Here is a 22,153-nt window from a genome sequence, read left to right on the forward strand (position 1 = left end):
GTACCGTACTGGTGGGGACGGGTCTGTCACTGTATAACACTGGGGTACAGTACTGGTGGGGACGGGCCTGTCACTGTATAACACTGGGGTACAGTACTGGTGGGGACAGGCCTGTCACTGTATAACAGTGGGGTACAGTACTGGTGGGGACGGGTCGGTCACTCTATAACACTGGGGTGCAGTACTGCTGGGGACAGGTCTGTCACTGTATAACACTGGGGTACAGTACTGGTGGGGAAAGGTCTGTCTCGGTGTAACACTGGGGTCCAGTACTGGTTGGGACAGGTCTGTCACTGTATAACACTGGGGTACAGTACTGGTGGGGACAGGTCTGTCACTGTATAACACTGGGGTACAGTACTGGTGCGGACAGGTCTGTCTCTGTATAACACTGGGGTACAGTACTGGGGGGAGAGGTCTATCTCTGGATAAGACTGGGGTGCAGTACTGGTGGGGACAGGTCTGACATTGTTTAACACTGGGGTACAGTACTGGTGGGGACTGGTCTGTCACTGTATAACACTGGGGTACAGTACTGGTGAGGACAGGTCTGTCACTGTATAACACTGGGGTACAGTACTGGTGAGGACAGGTCTGTCACTGCATAACACTGGGGTACAGTACTGGTGAGGACAGGACGGTCACTATATAACACTGGGTTGCAGCACTGGTGGGGACAGGTCTGTCTCTGTATAACACTGGGGTACAGTACTGGTGGGTTAAGGTCTGACACTGTATAACACTGGGGTACAGTAATGGTGGGTCAGGTCTATCACTGTATAACACAGGTGTACAGTACTGGTGGGAACAGGTCTGTCACTGTATAACACTGGGGTACAGTACTGGTGGGGACAGGTCTTTCACTATATAATACTGGGGTACAGTACAGGTGGGGACGGGTCTGTCACTGTATAACACAGGGGTACTGTACTGGTGGGGACGGGTCTGTCACTGTATAACACTGGTGTACAGAACAGGTGGGGTCAGGTCTGTCACTGTATAACACTGGGGTACGGTTCTGGTGGGGACAGGTCTGTCACTGTATAACACTGGGGTACAGTACTGGTGGGGACGGGTCTGTCACTGTATAACACTGAGGTACAGTACTGGTGGGGACGGGTCTGTCTCTGTATAACACTGAGGTACAGTACTGGTGGGGACAGGTCTGTCACTGTATAACACTGGGGTACAGTACTGGTGGGGACGGGTCTGTCACTGTATAACACTGAGGTACAGTACTGGTGGGGACAGGTCTGTCACTGTATAACACTGGGGTACAGTACTGGTGGGGACAGGTCTGTCACTGTATAACACTGAGGTACAGTACTGGTGGGGACGGGTCTGTCTCTGTATAACACTGTGGTACAGTTCTGGTGGGGACAGTTCTGTCACTGTATAACACTGGAGTACAGTACTGATGGGGACAGGTCTGTCACTGTATAACACTGGGGTACAGTACTGGTGGGGATAGGTCTCTCACTGTATAACACTGGGGTACAGTTCTGGTGGCGACAGGTCTGTCAATGTATAACACTGTGGTACAATACTGGTGGTGACTGGTCTTTCACTGTATAACGCTGGTGTACAGTACTGGTGGGGGCAGGTCTGTTACTCTTTAACACTGGGGCACAGTACTGGTTTACACAGGCCTATCACTGTATAACACTGGGGTACAGTACTGGTGGGGACAGGCCTGTCACTGTATAGCACTTGGATACAGTACAGGTGGGGACGCATCTGTCACTGTGTAACACTGGGGTACAGTACTGGTGGGGACAGGTCTGTCACTGTATAACACTGGGGTACCGTACTGGTGGGGACATGTCTGTCACTGTATAACACAGGGGTACAGTACTGGTGGGGATAGGTCTCTCACTGTATAACACTGGGGTACAGTTCTGGTGGGGACAGGTCTGTCACTGTATAACACTGTGGTACAATACTGGTGGTGACAGGTCTTTCACTGTATAACGCTGGGGTACAGTACTGGTGGGGGCAGGTCTGTTACTCTTTAACACTGGGGAACAGTACTAGTTTGGACAGGCCTATCACTGTATAACACTGGGGTACAGTACTGGTGGGGACAGGCCTGTCACTGTATAACACTTGGATACAGTACAGGTGGGGACGCATCTGTCACTCTGTAACACTGGGGTACAGTTCTGGTGGGGACAGGTCTGTCACTGTATAACACTGGGGTACCGTACTGGTGGGGACATGTCTGTCACTGTATAACACTGGGGTACAGTACTGGTGGGGACAGGTCTGTCACTGTATAACACTGGGGTTCAGTACTGGTGGGGACAGTTCTCTCACTGTTTAACACTCGGGTAGAGTACTGTTGGGGACAGGCCTGTCACTGTATAACACTGGAGTACAGCACTGGTGGGCACAGATCTGTCACTGTATAACACTGGGGTACAGTAGTGGTGGGGACAGGTCTGCCTCTGTATAACACTGGGGTAGAGTAGTGGTGGGGACAGGTCTGCCTCTGTATAACACTGGGTTACAGTTGTGGTGGGGACAGGTCTGTCTCTGTATAACACTGGGGTACTGTAGTGGTGGGGACGGGTCTGTCACTGTATAACACTGGGGTACAGTACTGGTGGGGACGGGTCTGTCACTGTATAACACTGGGGTACAGTACTGGTGGGGACGGGTCTGTCACTGTATAACACTGGGGTACAGTACTGGTCGAAACAGGTCTCTCACTGTATAACACTGCGGTACAGTACTGGTGGCGACGGGTATGTCACTGTATAACACTGGGGTACAGTAGTGGTGGGGACATTTCTGCCTTTGTATAACACTGGGGTACAGTAGTGGTGGAGACAGGTCTGCCTCCGCATAACACTGGGGTACAGTACTGGTGGGGACAGGTCTGTCACTGTATAACACTGGGGTACAGTAGTGGTGGGGATAGGTCTGTCACTGTATAACACTGGGGTACAGTACTGGTGGAGACAGGTCTGTCACTGAATAACACTGGTGTACAGTACTGGTGGGGACAGGTCTGTCACTGTATAACACTGGGGAACAGTACTGGTAGGGACGGGTCTGTCACTGTATAACACTGGGGCAAAGTACTGGTAGGGACATGCCTGTCACTGTAATACACTGGGGCAAAGTACTGGTATGGTCAGGTCTGTCACTGTATAACACTGGGGTACAGTAGTGGTGGGGACAGGTCTGTCTCTGTATAACACTGGGGTACAGTACTGGTCGGGATAGGTCTCTCACTGTATAACACTGGGGTACAGTTCTGGAGGGGACAGGTCTGTCACTGTATAACACTGGGGTACAGTAGTGGTGGGGACAGGTCTTTCACTGTATAACGCTGGGGTACAGTACTGGTGGGGACAGGTCTGTTACTGTTTAACACTGAGGCACAGTACTGGTGGGGACAGGCCTATCACTGTATAACACTGGGGTACAGTACTGGTGTGGACATGCCTGTCACTGTATAACACTTGGATACAGTACAGGTGGGGACGCATCTGTCACTGTGTAACACTGGGGTTCAATACTGTTGGGGACAGGATTGTCACTGTATAACACTGGGGTACAGTACTGGTGGGGACATGTCTGTCACTGTATAACACTGGGGTACAGTACTGGTGGGAACAGGTCCGTCACTTTATAACACTAGGGTACAGTACTGGTGGGGTCAGTTCTCTCTCTGTATAACACTGGGGTACAAAACTGGTGGGGACAGGTCTGTCTCTGTATAACGCTGGGGTACAGTACTGGTGGGGACAGGTCTGCCTCTGTATAACACTGAGGTAAAGTACTGGTGGGGACGGGTCTGTCACTGTTTAACACTGGGGTATAGTACTGGTGGGGACAGGTCTCTCACTGTATAACACTGGGGTACAGTACTGGTCGGAACAGGTCTGTCACTGTATAACACTGGGGTACAGTACTGGTGGGGACTGGTCTGTCACTGTATAACACTGGGGTAAAGTACTGGTGGGGACAGGTCTGTCACTGTATAACACTGGGGTACAGTAGTGGTGGGGACAGGTCTGTCTCTGTATAACACTGGGGTACAGTAGTGGTGGGGAGAGGTCTGCCTTTGAATAATACTGGGGTACAGAAGTGGTGGGGACAAGTCTGCCTCTGTATAACACTTCGGTACAGTACTGGGGTGGACAGGTCTGTCACTGTATAACACTGCGAAACAGTACTGGTGGGGACGGGTCTGTCTCTGTATAACACTGGGGTACCGTACTGGTGTGGACAGGTCTGTCACTGTATAACACTGCGAAACAGTACTGGTGGGGACCGGTCTGTCACTGTATAACACTGGGGTACAGTACTTGTGGGGATGGGTCTGTCACTGTATAACACTGGGGTACAGTACTGGTGGGGAAAGGTCAGTCAATGTGTAACACTGGGGTACAGTACTGGTGGGGACGGGTCGGTCACTCTATAACACTGGGGTGCAGTACTGGTGGGAACAGGTCTGTCACTGTATAACACTGGGGTACAGTACTGGTGGGGACAGGTCTGTCACTGTGTAACACTGGGGTACAGTTCCGGTGGGGACAGGACTGTCACTGTATAACACTGGGGTACAGTACTGATGGGGAGGGGTCTGTCAGTGTATAACACTGGGGTACAGTACTGGTGGGGACGGGCCTGTCACTGAATAACACTGGGGTACAGTACTGGTGGGGAAAGGTCTGTCACTGTATAACACTGGGGTACAGTACTGGTGGGGAAAGGTCTGTCTCTGTATAACACTGGGGTACTGTACTGGTGGCGACAGTTCTGTCTCTGTATAACACTGGGGTACAGTACTGGTGGGGACAGTTCTGTCACTGTATAACACTGGGGTACAATACTGGTGGGGATTGGACTGTCACTGTATAACAATGGGGTACAGTAATGGTCGGGACAGGTCTGTCACTGTATAACACTGGGGTACAGTACTGGTGGGGACGGGTCTGTCACTGAATAACAGTGGAATACAGTAGTGGTGGGGACAGGTCTGTCTCTGTATAGCACTGGGGTACAGTAGTGGTGGGGACAGGTCTGCCTCTGTATAACACTGGGGTACAGTAGTGGTTTGGACAGGTCTGCCTCTGTATAACACTGGGGTACAGTACTGGTGGGGACAGGTCTGTCTCTGTATAACACTGCGGTAAAGTACTGGTGGGGAAAGGTCTGCCACTGTATAACACTGAGGTACAGTACTGGTGGGGACTGGTCTGTCTCTGTATAACACTGGGGTACAGTACTGGTGGGGACAGGTCTGCCTCAGTATAACACTGAGGTACAGTACTGGTGGGGACGGGTCTGTCACTGTATAACACTGGGGTACATTACTGGTGGGGACGGGCCTGTCACTGTATAACACTGGGGTACAGTACTGGTGGGGACAGATCTGTCACTTTATAACACTGGGGTTCAGTACTGGTGGGGACTGGTCTGTCACCGTAAAACACTGGGGTACATTTCTGGTGGGGACAGGTCTGTCACTGTATAACACTGGGGTACAGTAGTGTTGGGCAGAGGTCTGTCCCTGTATAACACTGGGGTACAGTAGTGGTGGGGAGAGGTCTGCCTCTGTATAATACTGGGGTACAGTAGTGGTGGTGACAAGTCTGCCTCTGTATAACACTGGGGTACACTACTGGTGGGGACAGGTCTGTCTCTGTATAACACTGGGGTACAGTAGTGGTGGGGACAGGTCTGTCACTGTATAACACTGGGAAACAGTACTGGTGGGGACCGGTCTGTCACTGTATAACACTGGGATACAGTACTTGTGGGGATGGGTCTGTCACTGTATAACACTGGGGTACAGTACTGGTGGGGAAAGGTCTGTCACTGTGTAACACTGGGGTACAGTAATGGTGGGGACGGGTCGGTCACTCTATAACACTGGTGGGCAGTACTGCTGGGGACAGGTCAGTCACTGGATAACACTGGGGTAGAGTACTAGTGGGGACAGGTCTGTCTCTGTGTAACACTGGGGTACAGTTTTGGTGGGGACAGGTCTGTCACTGTATAACACAGGGGTACAGTACTGGTGGGGACAGGTCTTTCACTGTATAACACTGGGGTAAAGTACTGGTGCGGACAGATCTGCTACTGTTTAACAATGGGGCACAGTACTGGTGGGGACAGGACTATCACTGTATATCACTGGGGTACAGTACTGGTGGGGACAGGCCTGTCAGTGTATAACACTTGGATACAGTACTGGTGGGGCCGCGTCTGTCACTGTATAACACTGGGGTACAGTACTGGTGGGGAGGGGTCTGTCACTGTATAACACTGGGGTACAGTACTGCTGCGGACAGGTCTGTCTCTGTATAACACTGGGGTACAGTACTGGTGCGGACAGGTCTGTCACTGTATAACACTGGGGTACAGTACTGGTGGGGACAGGTCTGTCTCTGTATAACACTGGGGTACAGTACTGCTGGGGGCAGGTCTGTCACTGTATAACACTGGGGTACAGTACTGGTGGGGATGGGTCTGACACTGTATAACACTGGGGTGCAGTACTGATGGGGACAGGTCTGTCACTGTATAACAATGGGGTACAGTACTGATGGGGACAGGTCTGTCATTGTTTAACACTGGGGTACAGTAATGGTGGGTCAGGTCTATCACTGTATAACACTGGGGTAAAGTACTGGTGGGGATGGGTCTGTCACTGTATAACAATGGGGTACATTACTGGTGGGGACAGGTCTGTCACTGTATAACAATGGGGTACAGTACTGGTGGGGACAGGTCTGTCACTATATAACACTGGGGTACAGTACTGGTGGGGATGGGTCTATCACTGTATAACACTGGGGTACAGTGTTGGTGGGGATAGGTCTGTCACTGTATAACACTGGGGTACAGTACTGGTGTGGACAGGTCAGTCACTGTAAAACACTGGGGTACAGCACTGGTAGGTCAGGTCTATCACTGTATAACACTGGGGTACAGTACGGTTGGGGACAGGTCTGTCACTGTATAACAATGGGGTACAGTACTGATGGGGACAGGTCTGTCATTGAACAACACTGGGGTACAGTAATGGTGGGTCAGGTCTATCACTGTATAACACTGGGGTACAGTACTGGTGGGGACAGGTCTGTCACTGTATAACACTGGGGTACAGTACTGGTGGGGACGGGTCTGTCACTGTATAACACAGGGGTACAGTACTGGTGGGAACAGGTCTGTCACTGTATAATACTGGGGTACAGTACAGGTGGGGACGGGTCTGTCACTGTATAACACAGGGGTACAGTACTGGTGGGGACGGGTCGGTCATTGTATAACACTGGGGTACAGTACAGGTGGGGAGAGGTCTGTCACTGTATAACACTGGGGTACAGTACTGGTGGGGACAGGTCAGTCACTGTATAACACAGGGCTTCAGTACGGGTGGGGACAGGTCTGTCACTGTATAACACTGGGGTACAGTTCTGGTGGGGACAGTTCTGTCACTGTAAAACACTGGGGTACAGTACTGGTGGGGACAGGCCTGTCACTGTATAACACTTGGATACAGTACAGGTGGGGACGCATCTGTCACTGTGTAACACTGGGGTACAGAACTGGTGGGGACTGGTCTATCACTGTATAACACTGGGGTACAGTACTGGTGGGGACAGATCTGTCACTTTATAACACTGGGGTACAGTACTGGTAGGGACAGTTCTCTCACTGTATATCACTGGGGTACAGGACTGGTGGGGACAGGCCTGTCACTGTATAACACTGGGGTACAGCACTGGTGGGGACAGATCTGTCACTTTATAACACTGTGGTACAGTAGTGGTGGGGACAGGTCTGTCTCTGTATATCACTGGGGTACAGTTGTGGTGGGGACAGGTCTGCCTCTATATAACACTGGGGTACAGTAGTGGTGGGGACAGGTCTGCCTCTGTATAACACTGGGGAACAGTACTGGTGGGGTCAGGTCTGTCACTGTATAACACTGGGGTACAGTAGTGGTGGGGACAGGTCTGTCTCTGTATAACACTGGGGTACAGTAGTGGTGGGGACAGGTCTGCCTCTGTATAACACTGGGGTACAGTACTGGTGGGGACAGGTATGCTTCTGTATAACGCTGGGGTACAGTACTGGTGGGGACAGGTCTGCATCTGTATAACACTGAGGTACAGTACTGGTTGGGACGGGTCTGTCACTGTATAACACTGGGGTACATTACTGGTGGGGACGGTTCTGTCACTGTATAACACTGGGGTACAGTAATGGTCGGAATAGGTCTGTCACTGTATAACACTGGGGTACAGTACTGTTGGCGACGGGTCTGTCACTGTATAACATTGGGGTACAGTACAGGTGGGGACTGGTCTGTCACTGTAGAACACTAGGGTACTGTAGTGGTGGGGACAGTTCGGTCTCTGTATAACACTGGGGTGCAGTAGTGGTGGGGACAGATCTGTCTCTGTATAACACTGGGGTACAGTAGTGGTGGGGACAGTTCTGCCTCTGCATAACACTGGGGTACAGTACTGGTGGGGATAGGTCTGTCACTGTATAACACTGGGGTACAGAACTGGTGGGGACAGGTCTGCCACTGTATAACACTGGGGTACAGTACTGGTGGGGACAGGTCTGTCACTGTGTAACACTGTGGTACAGTACTGGTGAGGACAGGACGGTCACTATATAACACTGGCTTGCAGCACTGGTGGGGACAGGTCTGTCTCTGTATAACACTGGGGTACAGTACTGGTGGGTTAAGGTCTGACACTGTATAACACTGGGGTACAGTAATGGTGGGTCAGGTCTATCACTGTATAACACTGGGGTACAGTACTGGTGGGGAGAGGTCTGTCACTGTATAACAATGGGGTACAGTACTGGCGGGGACGGGTTTATCACTGTATAACACAGGTGTACAGTACTGGTGGGAACAGGTCTGTCACTGTATAACACTGGGGTACAGTACTGGTGGGGACAGGTCTGTCACTGTATAATACTGGGGTACAGTACAGGTGTGGACGGGTCTGTCACTGTATAACACAGGGGTACTGTACTGGTGGGGACGGGTCTGTCACTGTATAACACTGGTGTACAGAACAGGTGGGGTCAGGTCTGTCACTGTATAACACTGGGGTACGGTTCTGGTGGGGACAGGTCTGTCACTGTATAACAATGGGGTACAGTACTGGTGGGGACGGGTCTGTCACTGTATAACACTGAGGTACAGTACTGGTGGGGACAGGTCTGTCTCTGTATAACACTGGGGTTCAGTACGGGTGGGGACAGGTCTGTCACTGTATAACACTGTGGTACAGTTCTGGTGGGGACAGTTCTGTCACTGTATAACACTGGAGTACAGTACTGATGGGGACAGGTCTGTCACTGTATAACAATGGGGTACAGTACTGGTGGGGATAGGTCTCTCACTGTATAACACTGGGGTACAGTTCTGGTGGGGACAGGTCTGTCACTGTATAACACTGTGGTACAATACTGGTGGTGACAGGTCTTTCACTGTATAACGCTGGGGTACTGTACTGGTGGGGGCAGGTCTGTTACTCTTTAACACTGGGACACAGTACTGGTTTGGACAGGCCTATCACTGTATAACACTGGGGTACAGTACTGGTGGGGACAGGCCTGTCACTGTATAACACTGGGGTACCGTACTGGTGGGGACATGTCTGTCACTGTATAACACTGGGGTACAGTACTGGTGGGGACAGGTCTGTCACTGTATAACACTGGGGTTCAGTACTGGTGGGGACAGTTCTCTCACTGTTTAACACTGGGGTACAGTACTGTTGGGGACAGGCCTGTCTCTGTATAACACTGGCGTACAGCACTGGTGGGCACAGATCTGTCACTGTATAACAATGGGGTACAGTAGTGGTGGGGACAGGTCTGCCTCTGTATAACACTGGGGTACAGTAGTGGTTGGGTCAGGTCTGCCTCTGTATAACACTGGGTTACAGTTGTGGTGGGGACAGGTCTGTCTCTGTATAACACTGGGGTACTGTAGTGGTGGGGACGGGTCTGTCACTGTATAACACTGGGTTACAGTACTGGTGGGGACGGGTCTGTCACTGTATAACACTGGGGTACAGTACTGGTGGGGACGGGTCTGTCACTGTATAACACTGGGGTACAGTACTGGTCGAAACAGGTCTCTCACTGTATAACACTGCGGTACAGTACTGGTGGCGCCGGGTATGTCACTGTATAACACTGGGGTACAGTAGTGGTGGGGACATTTCTGCCTCTGTATAACACTGGGGTACAGTAGTGGTGGAGACAGGTCTGCCTCTGCATAACACTGGGGTACAGTACTGGTGGGGACAGGTCTGTCACTGTATAACACTGGGGAACAGTAGTGGTGGGGATAGGTCTGTCTCTGTATAACACTGGTGTACTGTAGTGGTGGGGACAGGTCTGTCACTGTATAACACTGGGGTACAGTACTGGTGGGGACAGGTCTGTCACTGTATAACACTGGTGTACAGTACTGGTGGGGACAGGTCTGTCACTGTATAACACTGGGGTACAGTACTGGTGGGGACAGGTCTGTCACTGTATAACACTGTGGTACAGTACTGGTAGGGACGGGTCTGTCACTGTATAACACTGGGGCAAAGTACTGGTAGGGACATGTCTGTCACTGTATTACACTGGGGCAAAGTACTGGTGTGGTCAGGTCTGTCACTGTATAACAGTGGGGTACAGTAGTGGTGGGGACAGGTCTGTCTCTGTATAACACTGGGGTACAGTACTGGTCGGGATAGGTCTCTCACTGTATAACACTGGGGTACAGTTCTGGTGGGGACAGGTCTGTCACTGTATAACACTGGGGTACAGTAGTGGTGGGGACAGGTCTTTCACTGTATAACGCTGGGGTACAGTACTGGTGGGGACAGGTCTGTTACTGTTTAACACTGGGGCACAGTACTGGTGGGGACAGGCCTATCACTGTATAACACTGGGGTACAGTACTGGTGTGGACATGCCTGTCACTGTATAACACTTGGATACAGTACAGGTGGGGACGCATCTGTCACTGTGTAACACTGGGGTTCAATACTGGTGGGGACAGGATTGTCACTGTATAACACTGGGGTACAGTACTGGTGGGGACATGTCTGTCACTGTATAACACTGGGGTACAGTACTGGTGGGAACAGGTCTGTCACTGTATAACACTAGGGTACAGTACTGGTGGGGTCAGTTCTCTCACTGTATAACACTGGGGTACAGTACTGGTGGGGACAGGCCTGTCACTGTATAACACTGGGGTACAGTAGTGGTGGGGACAGGTCTGTCACTGTATAACACTGGGGTACAGTACTGTTGGCGACGGGTCTGTCACTGTATAACATTGGGGTACAGTACAGGTGGGGACAGGTCTGTCACTGTATAACACTAGGGTACTGTAGTGGTGGGGACAGTTCGGTCTCTGTATAACACTGGGGTGCAGTAGTGGTGGGGACAGATCTGCCTCTGTATAACACTGGGGTACATTAGTGGTGGGGACAGTTCTGCCTCTGCATAACACTGGGGTACAGTACTGGTGGGGATAGGTCTGTCACTGTATAACACTGGGGTACAGAACTGGTGGGGACAGGTCTGCCACTGTATAACACTGGGGTACAGTACTGGTGGGGACAGGTCTGTCACTGTGTAACACTGGGATACAGTACAGGTTGGGACAGGACTGTCACTGTATAACACTGGGGTACAGTACTGGTGTGGACAGGTCTTTCTCTATATAACACTGGGTTGCAGCACTGGTGGGGACAGGTCTGTCTCTGTATAACACTGGGGTACAGTACTGTTGGTGACAGGTCTGTCACTGAATAACAGTGGGATACAGTACTGGGGGGGTAGGGTCTGTCACTGTATAACACTGGGGCACAGTACTGGTGGGGATGGGGCTGTCACTGTATTACACTGGGGTACAGTACTGGTGGGGACGTGTCCGTCACTGTATAACACTGGGGTACAGTACTGGTGCGGACAGGTCTGTCACTGTATAACACTGGGGTACAGTACTGGTGGGGACAGGTCTGTCACTGTATAACACTGGGATACAGTACTGGTGGGGACAGGTCTGTCACTGTATAACACTGGGGTACATTACTGGTGGGGACGGGTGTGTCACTGTATAACAAAGGGGTACAGTACTGCTGCGGACAGGTCTGACTCTGTATAACACTGGGGTCCAGTACTGGTACGGACAGGTCTGTCTCTGTATAACACTGGGGTACAGTGCTGGCGGGGATAGGTCTGTTACTTTATAACACTGGGGTACAGAACTTGAGGGGACGGGTCTGTCACTGTATAACACAGGGGTACAGTACTGGTGGGGACAGGTCTGTCACTGTATAACACTGGGGTACAGTACTGGTGGGGACAAGTCTGTCACTGTATAACACTGGGGTACAGTACTGGTGGGGATGGGTCTGTCACTGTATAACACTGGAGTACAGTACTGGTGGGGATGGGTCTGTCACTGTATAACACTGGGGTACAGTACTGGTGGGGACGGGTCTGTCACTGTATAACACTGGGGTACAGTACTGGTGGGGACAGGCCTATCACTGTATAACACTGGGGTACAGTTTTGGTGGGGATGGGTCTGTCACTGTATAACACTGGGGTGCAGTTCTGATTGGGACAGGTCTGTCACTGTATAACACTGGGGTACAGTACTGGTGGGGATGGGTCTGTCACTGTATAACACTGGGGTACAGTACTGGTGGGGAGGGTCTGTCACTGTGTAACTCTGGGGTACAGTACTGGTGCGGACGGGTCGGAAACTGTATAACACTGGGGTACAGTAATGATGGGTCACGTCTATCACTGTATAACACTGGGGTACAGTACTGGTGGGGACAGGTCTGTCACTGTATAACAATGGGGTACAATACTGGTGGGCACGGGTTTGTCACTGTATAACACAGGGGTACAGTACTGGTGTGGACAGGTCTGTCACTGTATAAAACTGGGGTACAGTGCTGGTGGGGACAGGTCTGTCACTGTATCACACTGGGGTACAGCACTGTTGGGGACAGGTCTGTCACTGTATAACACTGGGGTACAGTACTGGTGGGGACAGGTCCGTCACTGTATAACACTGGGGTACAGAACTGGTGGGGACAGGTCTGCCACTGTATAACATAGGAGTACAGTACTGGTGAGGACATGTCTGTCACTGTATTACACTGGGGTGCAGCACTGGTGGGGACAGGTCTGTCACTCTATAACACTGGGGTGCAGCACTGGTGAAGACAGGTCTGTCTCTGTATAACACTGGGGTACAGCACTGGTGAGGACAGTTCTGTCTCTGAATAACACTGGGGTGCAGCACTGGTGAGGACAGGTCTGTCTCTGTATAACACTGGGGTACAGCACTGGTGGGGACAGGTCTGTCACTGTATAACACTGGGATACAGTACTGGTGGGGTCAGGTCTGTCACTGTATAACACTGCGGCACAGTACTGGTGGGGATGGGTCTGTCACTGTATAAAACTGGGATACAGTACTGGGGCGGACAGGTCTGTCACTGCATAACACTGGGGTACAGTACTGGTGAGGACAGGACGGTCACTATATAACACTGGGTTGCAGCACTGGTGGGGACAGGTCTGTCTCTGTATAACACTGGGGTACAGTACTGGTGGGTTAAGGTCTGACACTGTATAACACTGGGGTACAGTACTGGTGGGGTGAGGTCTGTCACTGTATAACAATGGGGTACAGTACTGGTGGGGACAGGTCTGTCACTGTATAATACTGGGGTACAGTACAGGTGGGGACGGGTCTGTCACTGTATAACACAGGGGTACTGTACTGGTGGGGACGGTTCTGTCACTGTATAACACTGGTGTACAGAACAGGTGGGGTCAGGTCTGTCACTGTATAACACTGGGGTACGGTTCTGATGGGGACAGTTCTGTAACTGTATAACACTGGAGTACAGTACTGATGGGGACTGGTCTGTCACTGTATAACACTGTGGTACAGTACTGGTGGGGATAGGACTCTCACTGTATAACACTGGGGTACAGTTCTGGTGGGGACAGGTCTGTCACTGTATAACACTGTGGTACAATACTGGTGGTGACAGGTCTTTCACTGTATAACGCTGGGGTACAGTACTGGTGGGGGCAGGTCTGTTACTCTTTAACACTGGGGCACAGTTCTGCTTTGGACAGGCCTATCACTGTATAACACTGGGGTACAGTACTGGTGGGGACAGGCCTGTCACTGTATAACACTTGGATACAGTACAGGTGGGGACGCATCTGTCACTGTGTAACACTGAGGTACAGTACTGGTGGGGACGGGTCTGTCACTGTATAACACTGGGGTACAGTACTGGTGGGGACGGGCCTGTCACTGTATAACAGTGGGGTACAGTACTGGTGGGGACTGGTCTGTCACTGTATAATACTCGTGTACAGTACTGGTGGGGACAGGTCTGTCACTGTATAACACTGGGGTACAGTAGTGGTGGGGATAGGTCTGTCTCTGTATAACACTGGGGTACAGTAGTGGTGGGGACAGGTCTGCCTCTGTATAATACTGGGGTACAGTAGTGGTGGGGACAAGTCTGCCTCTGTATAACACTGGGGTACAATACAGGTGGGGACAGGTCTGTCTCTGTATAACACTAGGGTACAGTAGTGGTGGGGACAGGTCTGTCTCTGTATAACCTTGGTGTACAGTACTGGTGTGGACAGGTCTGTCACTGTATAACACTGGGATACAGTACTGGTGGGGACCGGTCTGTCACTGTATAACACTGGGGTACAGTACTTGTGGGGATGGGTCTGTCACTGTATAACACTGGGGTACAGTAATGGTGGGGAAAGGTCTGTCACTGTGTAACAATGGGGTACAGTACTGGTGGGGACGGGTCGGTCACTCTATAACACTGGGGTGCAGTACTGCTCAGGACAGGTCTGTCACTGTATAACACTGGGGTACAGTACTGGTGGGGAAAGATCTGTCTCGGTGTAACACTGGGGTACAGTACTGGTGGGGACAGGTCTGTCACTGTATAACACTGTGGTACAGTACTGGTGGGGACAGGTCTGCTACTGTATAACAATGGGGTACAGTACTGGTGCGGACAGGTCTGTCTCTGTATAACACTGGGGTACAGTACTGGGGGGAGAGGTCTATCTCTGGATAAGACTGGGGTGCAGTACTGGTGCGGACAGGTCTGACATTGTATAACACTGGGGTACAGTACTGGTGGGGACTGGTCTGTCACTGTATAACACTGGGGTACAGTACTGGTGAGGACAGGTCTGTCACTGTATAACACTGGGGTACAGTACTGGTGGGGTGAGGTCTGTCACTGTATAACAATGGGGTACAGTACTGGTGGGGACAGGTCTGTCACTGTTGAACACTGGGGTACAGTACTTGTGGGGATAGGTCTGTCACTGTATAACACTGGGGTACAGTACTGATGGGGACAGGTCTGTCACTGTGTAACACTGGGGTAAAGTACTGGTGGGGACGGGTCGGTCACTGGAATACACTGGGGTACAGTACTGGTGGGGACAGGTCTGTCACTGTATAACACTGGGGTACAGAAATGGTGGGGGCAGGTCTGTCACTGTATAACACTGGGGTACAGTACTGGTGGGGACGGGTTTGTCACTGTATAACACAGGGGTGCAGTACTGGTGGGGACGGGTCTGTCACTGTATAACATAGGAGTACAGTACTGGTGAGGACATGTCTGTCACTGTATTACACTGGGGTGCAGCACTGGTGGGGACAGGTCTGTCACTCTATAACACTGGGGTGCAGCACTGGTGAGGACAGGTCTGTCACTGTATAACACTGGGATACAGCACTGGTGAGGTCAGGTCTGTCTCTGTATAACACTGGGGTGCAGCACTGTTGAGGACAGGTCTGTCTCTGTATAACACTGGGGTACAGCACTGGTGAGGTCAGGTCTGTCTCTGTATAACACTGGGGTACAGCACTGGTGGGGACAGGTCTGTCACTGTATAACACTGGGATACAGTACTGGTGGGGTCAGGTCTGTCACTGTATAACACTGCGGCACAGTACTGGTGGGGATGGGTATGTCACTGTATAAAACTGGGATACAGTACTGGTGCGGACAGGTCTGTCACTGCATAACACTGGGGTACAGTACTGGTGAGGACAGGACGGTCACTATATAACACTGGGTTGCAGCACTGGTGGGGACAGGTCTGTCTCTGTATAACACTGGGGTACAGTACTGGTGGGTTAAGGTCTGACACTGTATAACACTGGGGTACAGTAATGGTGGATCAGGTCTATCACTGTATAACACTGGGGTACAGTACTGGTGGGGAGAGGTCTGTCACTGTATAACAATGGGGTACAGTACTGGCGGGGACGGGTGTATCACTGTATAACACAGGTGTACAGTACTGGTGGGAACAGGTCTGTCACTGTATAACACTGGGGTACAGTACTGGTGGGGACAGGTCTGTCACTGTATAATACTGGGGTACAGTACAGGTGTGGACGGGTCTGTCACTGTATAACACAGGGGTACTGTACTGGTGGGGACGGGTCTGTCACTGTATAACACTGGTGTACAGAACAGGTGGGGTCAGGTCTGTCACTGTATAACACTGGGGTACGGTTCTGGTGGGGACAGGTCTGTCACTGTATAACAATGGGGTACAGTACTGGTGGGGACGGGTCTGTCACTGTATAACACTGAGGTACAGTACTGGTGGGGACAGGTCTGTCTCTGTATAACACTGGGGTTCAGTACGGGTGGGGACAGGTCTGTCACTGTATAACACTGTGGTACAGTTCTGGTGGGGACAGTTCTGTCACTGTATAACACTGGAGTACAGTACTGATGGGGACAGGTCTGTCACTGTATAACAATGGGGTACAGTACTGGTGGGGATAGGTCTCTCACTGTATAACACTGGGGTACAGTTCTGGTGGGGACAGGTCTGTCACTGTATAACACTGTGGTACAATACTGGTGGTGACAGGTCTTTCACTGTATAACGCTGGGGTACAGTACTGGTGGGGGCAGGTCTGTTACTCTTTAACACTGGGACACAGTACTGGTTTGGACAGGCCTATCACTGTATAACACTGGGGTACAGTACTGGTGGGGACAGGCCTGTCACTGTATAACACTGGGGTACCGTACTGGTGGGGACATGTCTGTCACTGTATAACACAGGGGTACAGTACTGGTGGGGACAGGTCTGTCACTGTATAACACTGGGGTTCAGTACTGGTGGGGACAGTTCTCTCACTGTTTAACACTGGGGTACAGTACTGTTGGGGACAGGCCTGTCTCTGTATAACACTGGCGTACAGCACTGGTGGGCACAGATCTGTCACTGTATAACACAGGGGTACAGTAGTGGTGGGGACAGGTCTGCCTCTGAATAACACTGGGGTACAGTAGTGGTTGGGTCAGGTCTGCCTCTGTATAACACTGGGTTACAGTTGTGGTGGGGACAGGTCTGTCTCTGTATAACACTGGGGTACTGTAGTGGTGGGGACGGGTCTGTCACTGTATAACACTGGGTTACAGTACTGGTGGGGACGGGTCTGTCACTGTATAACACTGGGGTACAGTACTGGTGGGGACGGGTCTGTCACTGTATAACACTGGGGTACAGTACTGGTCGAAACAGGTCTCTCACTGTATAACACTGCGGTACAGTACTGGTGGCGCCGGGTATGTCACTGTATAACACTGGGGTACAGTAGTGGTGGGGACATTTCTGCCTCTGTATAACACTGGGGTACAGTAGTGGTGGAGACAGGTCTGCCTCTGCATAACACTGGGGTACAGTACTGGTGGGGACAGGTCTGTCACTGTATAACACTGGGGAACAGTAGTGGTGGGGATAGGTCTGTCTCTGTATAACACTGGTGTACTGTAGTGGTGGGGACAGGTCTGTCACTGTATAACACTGGGGTACAGTACTGGTGGGGACAGGTCTGTCACTGTATAACACTGGTGTACAGTACTGGTGGGGACAGGTCTGTCACTGTATAACACTGGGGTACAGTACTGGTGGGGACAGGTCTGTCACTGTATAACACTGTGGTACAGTACTGGTAGGGACGGGTCTGTCACTGTATAACACTGGGGCAAAGTACTGGTAGGGACATGTCTGTCACTGTATTACACTGGGGCAAAGTACTGGTGTGGTCAGGTCTGTCACTGTATAACAGTGGGGTACAGTAGTGGTGGGGACAGGTCTGTCTCTGTATAACACTGGGGTACAGTACTGGTCGGGATAGGTCTCTCACTGTATAACACTGGGGTACAGTTCTGGTGGGGACAGGTCTGTCACTGTATAACACTGGGGTACAGTAGTGGTGGGGACAGGTCTTTCACTGTATAACGCTGGGGTACAGTACTGGTGGGGACAGGTCTGTTACTGTTTAACACTGGGGCACAGTACTGGTGGGGACATGTCTGTCACTGTATAACACTGGGGTACAGTACTGGTGGGAACAGGTCTGTCACTGTATAACACTAGGGTACAGTACTGGTGGGGTCAGTTCTCTCACTGTATAACACTGGGGTACAGTACTGGTGGGGACAGGCCTGTCACTGTATAACACTGGGGTACAGTAGTGGTGGGGACAGGTCTGTCTCTGTATTACACTGGGGTACAGTAGTGGTGGGGACAGGTCTGTCTCTGTATAACACTGGAGAACAGTAGTGGTGGGGACAGGTCTGCCTCTGTATAACACTGGGGTACAAAACTGGTGGGGACAGGTCTGTCTCTGTATAACGCTGGGGTACAGTACTGGTGGGGACAGGTCTGCCTCTGTATAACACTGAGGTAAAGTACTGGTGGGGACAGGTCTGTCACTGTTTAACACTGGGGTATAGTACTGGTGGGGACAGGTCTCTCACTGTATAACACTGGGGTACAGTACTGGTCGGAACAGGTCTGTCACTGTATAACACTGGGGTACAGTACTGGTGGGGACATGTCTGTCACTGTATAACACTGGGGTACAGTACTGGTGGGAACAGGTCTGTCACTGTATAACACTAGGGTACAGTACTGGTGGGGTCAGTTTTCTCACTGTATAACACTGGGGTACAGTACTGGTGGGGACAGGCCTGTCACTGTATAACACTGGGGTACAGTAGTGGTGGGGACAGGTCTGTCTCTGTATAACACTGGGGTACAGTAGTGGTGGGGACAGGTCTGTCTCTGTATAACACTGGAGAACAGTAGTGGTGGGGACAGGTCTGCCTCTGTATAACACTGGGGTACAAAACTGGTGGGGACAGGTCTGTCTCTGTATAACGCTGGGGTACAGTACTGGTGGGGACAGGTCTGCCTCTGTATAACACTGAGGTAAAGTACTGGTGGGGACAGGTCTGTCACTGTTTAACACTGGGGTATAGTACTGGTGGGGACAGGTCTCTCACTGTATAACACTGGGGTACAGTACTGGTCGGAACAGGTCTGTCACTGTATAACACTGGGGTACAGTACTGGTGGGGACTGGTCTGTCACTGTATAACACTGGGGTAAAGTACTGGTGGGGACAGGTCTGTCATTGTATAACACTGGGGTACAGTAGTGGTGGGGACAGGTCTGTCTCTGTATAACACTGGGGTACAGTAGTGGTGGGGACAGGTCTGCCTCTGTATAGCACTTCGGTACAGTACTGGGGTGGACAGGTCTGTCACTGTATAACACTGCGAAACAGTACTGGTGGGGACAGGTCTGTCTCTGTATAACACTGGGGTACAGTACTGGTGTGGACAGGTCTGTCACTGTATAACACTGCGAAACAGTACTGGTGGGGACCGGTCTGTCACTGTATAACACTGGGGTACAGTACTTGTGGGGATGGGTCTGTCACTGTATAACACTGGGGTACAGTACTGGTGGGGAAAGGTCAGTCACTGTGTAACACTGTGGTACAGTACTGGTGGGGACGGGTCGGTCACTCTATAACACTGGGGTGCAGTACTGGTGGGGACAGGTCTGTCACTGTGTAACACTGGGGTACAGTTCCGGTGGGGACAGGACTGTCACTGTATAACACTAGGGTACAGTACTGATGGGGACGGGTCTGTCAGTGTATAATACTGGGGTACAGTACTGGTGGGGACAGGCCTGTCACTGAATAACACTGGGGTACAGTACTGGTGCGGACAGGTCTGTCTCTGTATAACACTGGGGTACTGTACTGGTGGCGACAGTTCTGTCTCTGTATAACACTGGGGTACAGTACTGGTGGGGACAGTTCTGTCACTGTATAACACTGTGGTACAATACTGGTGGGGATTGGTCTGTCACTGTATAACAATGGGGTACAGTAATGGTCGGGACAGGTCTGTCACTGTATAACACTGGGGTACAGTACTGGTGGGGACGGGTCTGTCACTGAATAACAGTGGGATACAGTAGTGGTGGGGACAGGTCTGTCTCTGTAGAGCACTGGGGTACAGTAGTGGTGGGGACAGGTCGGCCTCTGTATAACACTGGGGTACAGTAGTGGTTTGGACAGGTCTAACTCTGTATAACACTGGGGTACAGTAGTGGTGGGGACAGGTCTGTCACTGTATAACACTGGGGTACAGTAGTGGTGGGGACAGGTCTGTCTCTGTATAACACTGAGGTACATTAGTGGTGGGGACAGGTCTGCCTCTGTATAACACTGGGGTACAGTACTGGTGGGGACAGGTCTGTCTCTGTATAACACTGCGGTAAAGTACTGGAGGGGAAAGGTCTGCCACTGTATAACACTGAGGTACAGTACTGGTGGGGACTGGTCTGTCTCTGTATAACACTGGGGTACAGTACTGGTGGGGACAGGTCTGCCTCAGTATAACACTGAGGTACAGTACTGGTGGGGACGGGTCTGTCACTGTATAACACTGGGGTACATTACTGGTGGGGACGGGCCTGTCACTGTATAACACTGGGGTACAGTACTGGTGGGGACAGATCTGTCACTTTATAACACTGGGGTTCAGTACTGGTGGGGACTGGTCTGTCACTGTATAACAATGGGGTTCATTTCTGGTGGGGACAGGTCTGTCACTGTATAACACTGGGGTACAGTAGTGTTGGGGAGAGGTCTGTCCCTGTATAACACTGGGGTACAGTAGTGGTGGGGAGAGGTCTGCCTCTGTATAATACTGGGGTACAGTAGTGGTGGTGACAAGTCTGCCTCTGTATAACACTGGGGTACACTACTGGTGGGGACAGGTCTGTCTCTGTATAACACTGGGGTACAGTAGTGGTGGGGACAGGTCTGTCACTGTATAACACTGGGAAACAGTACTGGTGGGGACCGGTCTGTCACTGTATAACACTGGGATACAGTACTTGTGGGGATGGTTCTGTCACTGTATAACACTGGGGTACAGTACTGGTGGGGAAAGGTCTGTCACTGTGTAACACTGGGGTACAGTACTGGTGGGGACGGGTCGGTCACTCTATAACACTGGTGGGCAGTACTGCTGGGGACAGGTCAGTCACTGGATAACACTGGGGTAGAGTACTAGTGGGGACAGGTCTGTCTCTGTGTAACACTGGGGTACAGTTCTGGTGGGGACAGGTCTGTCACTGTATAACACAGGGGTACAGTACTGGTGGGGACAGGTCTTTCACTGTATAACACTGGGGTAAAGTACTGGTGCGGACAGATCTGCTACTGTTTAACAATGGGGCACAGTACTGGTGGGGACAGGTATATCACTGTATATCACTGGGGTACAGTACTGGTGGGGACAGGCCTGTCAGTGTATAACACATGGATACAGTACTGGTGGGGACGCGTCTGTCACTGTATAACACTGGGGTACAGTACTGGTGGGGACGGGTCTGTCACTGTATAACACTGGGGTACAGTACTGCTGCGGACAGGTCTGTCTCTGTATAACACTGGGGTACAGTACTGGTGCGGACAGGTCTGTCACTGTATAACACTGGGGTACAGTACTGGTGGGGACAGGTCTGTCTCTGTATAACACTGGGGTACAGTACTGGTGGGGGCAGGTCTGTCACTGTATAACACTGGGGTACAGTACTGGTGGGGACGGGTCTGTCACTGTATAACAATGGGGTACAGTACTGATGGGGACAGGTCTGTCATTGTTTAACACTGGGGTACAGTAATGGTGGGTCAGGTCTATCACTG

General features: G+C 51.4%; 1 long non-coding RNA gene across 1 annotated transcript in view; it reads left to right on the forward strand.

Moving 5' to 3' along the window:
* Positions 1-21,565, forward strand: part of LOC144673950 (uncharacterized) — a 56,154-nt gene extending 34,589 nt beyond the window's left edge. Inside the window, exons 2-3 of the long non-coding RNA XR_013574450.1 lie at positions 8,904-8,947; positions 21,528-21,565. This is a non-coding gene — a long non-coding RNA (uncharacterized LOC144673950). The remainder of the gene's footprint in view (positions 1-8,903; positions 8,948-21,527) is intronic.
* The last annotated feature ends 588 nt before the right edge of the window (positions 21,566-22,153 follow it).

Source organism: Cetorhinus maximus, unplaced genomic scaffold (genome assembly GCF_964194155.1).
Source record: "Cetorhinus maximus unplaced genomic scaffold, sCetMax3.hap1.1 HAP1_SCAFFOLD_520, whole genome shotgun sequence".
NCBI classification, from domain to species: domain Eukaryota; kingdom Metazoa; phylum Chordata; class Chondrichthyes; order Lamniformes; family Cetorhinidae; genus Cetorhinus; species Cetorhinus maximus.